At 35.4% G+C, this 5,518-nt stretch overlaps 1 protein-coding gene across 5 annotated transcripts in view; it reads left to right on the forward strand.

Annotated features, from left to right (window-relative positions):
- Nucleotides 1–643: 643 nt before the first annotated feature.
- The window catches only part of LOC117413229 (thyroid hormone receptor-associated protein 3-like), a 19,437-nt gene continuing 14,562 nt past the window's right edge, over nt 644–5,518 (forward strand). For 2 of the 5 annotated variants that reach the window (XM_034022090.3, XM_034023623.3), the window contains exons 1-2: nt 672–943; nt 1,081–1,179. The gene's annotated coding sequence lies outside the window, so the exon portion shown is untranslated. Of the gene's footprint in view, nt 944–1,080; nt 1,180–5,518 lie in introns of all 5 variants that reach the window. The other 3 variants (XM_058999483.1, XM_034023622.3, XM_058999482.1) reach the window with 3 other exon arrangements.

Genomic DNA, 5,518 nt, shown 5'->3' on the forward strand with positions numbered 1-5,518 from the left:
CAGGGTTTCTTTATATGCTACAGTACATGCGGTATAGAGGTGCATATTTGCATAGGTGTAGTCCCCAAATGTAATGAAGGTGCTGTAGACACTAACCCAAACCTTGGTATCCAAATTGGTCTATAATCTGACACTTCTATATCATAATGAAATGCATGTGTGTAAAAATATTTACAGCTGTCTGTATTTTGTATTCAAAACAATATTCCTTTAGAGAGAGAGAGAGAGAGAGAGAGAGAGAGAGAGAGAGAGAGAGAGAGAGAGAGAGAGAGAGAGAGAGAGAGAGAGAGAGAGATTAAAAACCAGAAACAAAGACAGGGCATTTATTTTAAAATGGTGGGCATTTATTTTAAAATGGTACACATTGTTGTGCTGCATGTTTGTTTCCCGTCATGTCTTTTGTTAAACAGTCTCTATTCAAATTGTATTTGTTTAAACACCAGTTGTACTGCAGTAATTATTATTATTATTATTATTATTATTGGCAAACAATCAGTTTTAAACTCAAATTAAAGTCCAGTCTTATAAAAAAAATGTTTAAAATATACTGTAACACAGCAAATAACTTAAATAGAAAATCGGAGGCTGTGCGCCGCGGGATAGTTGACAGTTGAACGCGAACTTCCCCTTCCTCTTCTATGACTGGAAAAAAAAGACGTCGAACGTAAGACATCACCAGCACAGCGACGTTCTCGTGGTTCGATTATCAACGCGTTAACGAAAGGGAGATTTGGGGCCTGTTTATGTGCGTACTATAAACAGATCTGATAGATCGATATTTCAAAAAAGAAAACTGCTGTTTACTGTTTCTTTAAAATAAATGTAGGTGGGAACAAGGCGTCACAGTAAACCTTGTTTGACAGGAAAAACCAGGAAGGAAATGTGTCCTCTTGTGCTGCAAGTACTCTGTAGTATGAATGTAATGGAGTAGCATTTGCACACGGTAAAGCTCTGATCAACCATAGGTCGTTTTTTTTATTTTTTAAATGTGTATTCTTACTTATGCCCTGCATTAAGGGATCGAATTACCACACTGGTTGTTTGAAGAAACAAAAAAAAAACTGTTTTCGATTTTTGCAGGTGGAAGAAGGATCTGAAAATCTTGCGAATGGTAATATTTTGTGACGGGTGATACGTTCAGCGTTGGCACAAAGAAACACGTCGAAAAGAGAAACTAAGGTAAGCATATTTTATTTTTTTGGGGATACACAACCGTTCGCATGAGCTTAGGCCTACATAACAATGCATAAATAAACGTCTCATGCGCACTCACGTTGTACTACGCAGTATTTTGAACCTACAAGTAGTGTATTGCTGTAGTTTAAAATTAATTTGATATGTTTCGCTCATTAAAATAATTATATAAAAAAAACACATTTTTATTAAGTCAGGTGACCGCTATCAAATGATAAATAGCTTAAAATTGCCGTGAAATTGTTGACATCACTAATGTACATGTTTTCTGGCTTGCCTTATATTGTAAATATTATTATTTTCAGACGTTTTGAGCTTTTTTTTTATTTTTAACTTTTTTTATTTGTTAAAACGGACATGTTTACTACATTTAGGATGAAAATCCAAGTACGAGCCGGTGGCACGTATCGGCAGGTCCGTAAAATACATATTCAAATGGCGGTTGATTTAGAAAAGAAAAACAAACGCCATAATGTACATGAACCGGTTTATTGACACATGAGGAGTGTATATTTTGCCATTTCTCTTGACAAAAAACATATTATAATAATGTTTTTTTTTCTTTAAATGTATTTTAAATGTATTAATATATGTAGGAGGCGGAGTTGAGTAGGATTTTGACAAATCCACGAACTGTTGCTCATCCCCCACATCTTATTAATAAATCACTCCTCTTTTATAGGTTCGAAATTATAACATTATACAACTTAACTGTGCGACAGGTTTCAGAGTACAGATCGTGGTCCCACAGATTCATGGATGTATGCGTTATTCCCGTTACCCTTAGGCATGAAAATCCACTCTGATATTGTGTTCTTTTGGACTAGCTATCTATTAACAGTTTACCGTATTCAGGCCATTGAAATCATAAAGAGAAATCCTCTAGAATGCCCAATTGTATGCATAAGCTGAAAACATTGGTGAATTTAATTGTTAAATTAGGTCAATTGATCTAATTTAACATTCTACTTGTTAAATTAACTGCCTGCATAACCCAATGCTAGTTGCAATGCACAATAAATAATGAACTGAGTAAAGTGGTCTTATTGACCTTTATATAGAGCAATCTTGATCTTTATTTATTCAAAGGGACTGAGGGAGACTAATCTTTAATGGTGAGCTGTTCACAAAGAGACACTGTAGTGGTAGATATATTATGTTTGGAACAAAGACATGGCCTGAAATCTTAATGTTTGCCTAGAGCTTGGGTACAACAGGCCCTGCTAACTACAACTCCCAAGAAACTCACTTGACCCTTTTTGAATTGATAGTTTATGATGCAGGAAAACATCCTACATGCACTCACCAGAAAGAAGGCAAAGTCTAAACTATAAAGATAAATAAATAATTCAGTCGAGCATATATCTTTGGAGTCTTAGACATTTGCTAACATGGTAATTATGGGACTAATCTGCATTGTCAATGCTGATGCAGTTAACTGTCAAGCAGCTTGCCAACTACATCCTGTTGCAAAGAACGATTCAAGACGTCTGTGTTTTGCAGTACAGTAGTTCCATTTCATACTCTGCTTTGCACGGATGGATGCTCAGCTTTAATGGGTTCATATTTAATTTTGGACATTTTTGAAGTTAGGAGATATCATTAACATGCTAAAATTCACTTCCGTCCACAAGTATGTTAAACATTGACATTGCCAGAGCAAAGTCTTTGTCTAAATCAAGAACACAAGTAAGAAAACAAAATGTCTGTTTATCCAGTAATTTAGAGTAGCCATTTGCTTTACCAGACATTAGAGCTGATGAATACTTTTCCTTTTAACTTGTATTGAAGGCGTTGTTTACGTAGGGACCATTCTTATAATTGGTTTAAACAATTAAAAGTATTGTCACACCAATCTCCCCTTCTCTCTCCTGTTCCAAGAAACGTACTAATCGTATTACTTTTTAAAAATTTTTTTTAATAACTATTACAGCAGCACAGGAGTTTGTTTCCTTTACCATACTGTAGGTGGCCCAATAATTGGTCAACTACAGTGTACTTTACAACTGTATAAATAGAACTTTCCAACATAATACAAATCAGTTGCCTTGGTGTCTGTGCTGTAGGTGTGCAATAGCTTTATTTGTTACATATTTATATATATAAAAAAAGAATAACACCAAAAGGCTTATAAAAAGGATATTCAATGCAAGACATTGTTCTATGGCACAATGTTCCTTTGAGGGACCTAGCAGAAGATAGTAATGAAAATACAGGATGTGAAACTGTAAGATATGCATGCAAATAACCAGAGACACTAATGGTTATACCTGTTTATGTGTATACTGTGGTATTGTAGCACTAAATGGAATACATTCAACTAGAGAATTCATTTTGTTTAATTTTAATGTGCTCCAGAAATTCTTCAAAGGTCAGAGGTTGAGCTGACTACCGACGGGGAGAGGATTGGATGCAGGATTGCTTTGAGTTCAACTAAAGTGGTCAGGACAAAAATATAATGTACAGGGAGTAAGATGAATGTTAGGGATGAACAATATGGGTTATTTCATCAGGTCTTTTTGCACATAACACATGAATGTTTTACAAGGCTACACATTAAAAATAATAGTAAATAAAACAACATATTTGCTGGCTTGCTGTAATGTCGAATGATTAATAGTTGACTGCTTATCTGTGACGTTAAGTCCGATTAGCACTTATGTAAAGTAGTCTCGTTCTAATCCGGTTTTGTGAAACTAGCTCACGAAGTTTCAGTTCTGTGCCTATATTTAAGCCACTTCTTTGCAAGACTTTGATTGCATTTGATGACTCACAAGCCCAAAAACCTGTGTTATAATACTGAAAACCCACCCATTAAAAACCTGCTAACCACTGTGACACACTGTCAGCCAAATCAAGCTGCTTTTCCTGATATGGAGGTTGGACGGGTGCTTTTTCCTTGGCAATATCAAGTTACTATCTCTTTGTTTCCAGCCACTTTCACCCTAAATGATATAAACAGGTGACAGACACCACATGGAACAGCTGTCCGTTGTGAGGCCTTGACTTGGACTCTGGGAGATGATAATCCTGTATTTTGACCTGAAACATTTGTAGATGTAAAATAACTGTGATTAGACTGCCCATATACCAGACAGCTGCGCTTAATTATCATTTGGGCTACTTCACTCTGAAAATGCATCCCTCCCCCTGTTTATAACTGTGTACGTCAGTCATATCAGTTTTACTAAGGCAAATCTGTTGCTGCTGACTGTACATGAGATCTGCTACATTTAATTAAATACAGCAGTGCAGAATCATTTTGATTAGTCGTCTTCATAATAGGGCCTGCAAGCCACTAATGGTCCCTGGGTACCCAGTGTGCAACCCACCTTCTGTCTCCAGGTTAATTGTACACTTGTGGTTTTCTTTAGTTTTAAAAATAAAATACTTTTTTAAAAAAACAGCGTAATCCATGTTAACCAGCCTACAAATATGAAGGGCTTTGATTCAAACTTCAGTGGGCCCTATTCACAAAACTTTTAAGCGATGTTTTTTTTGAGGACTTTATTTTGTAAAACTTATGAGAATAAAACAACGAACCAAAAGTCAGTGTTGTGAACTAAAAACATAATTTAATAATCGAAATGGTCCGTAAAGTGTTGTGTTTGGTGGAATACATTATGATTAAAATACTGCATTGCCTTGGCCCCAAATAAGTAAGTTAATGTGGCACAGTTCCATTGTTTTAAATGGATGAGGTATTTTATGTTTTTAAGATGGAAGATTGTGCAATGGCAGACTGGTGTTCTTGTGTAAACCTTACTGTTAAAAAGAAAACAGTTTTGTTTTATTTTTTTTATTTTTCATGGCAAAATCTGAGAATGCAGTCCGGGAGAGTTTATATAAAATCTTGATTTTCATGGAATGACGCATTGGTTATTTTGGGATAATTCTCTGTAGCGCAGCCCTGACTAGCACGCTAGTAAGGAGAATTAAAACCTGATTGTTTTTTTTACTATTCCATATAAATCATTGTTGCCTAAGTCTATTTAAAAACAATAAACTGATTCAGATTGCTTGCATGCACAGAAAGCTATCCAACTTTTATTGAAATCAAAGATTTCCTTTTTTTTTTTCATTTACTCACTTATTTTTAAAACAACCTTGAGTGTGTTTTTCATTGTGGATATTAAGCAGAACAGAAGGTTCCTTTCAAAAACCCACCGTTCGCAAAAATTAAAAGTCAAGTCAGCAGCCACAAATAGCAGGCTTTGGGAGCCAAGAACAATACCACTGAAGAAAGAGGCCCATGAAAGAGTAAAAAAATCCATGTCAATATCCTGTAAAGTTTCAAATGAGAGCAGACTTACACAGATTACTA

The sequence above is a fragment of the Acipenser ruthenus genome, chromosome 25 (genome assembly GCF_902713425.1).
Source record: "Acipenser ruthenus chromosome 25, fAciRut3.2 maternal haplotype, whole genome shotgun sequence".
Taxonomy (NCBI): Eukaryota; Metazoa; Chordata; class Actinopteri; order Acipenseriformes; family Acipenseridae; genus Acipenser; species Acipenser ruthenus.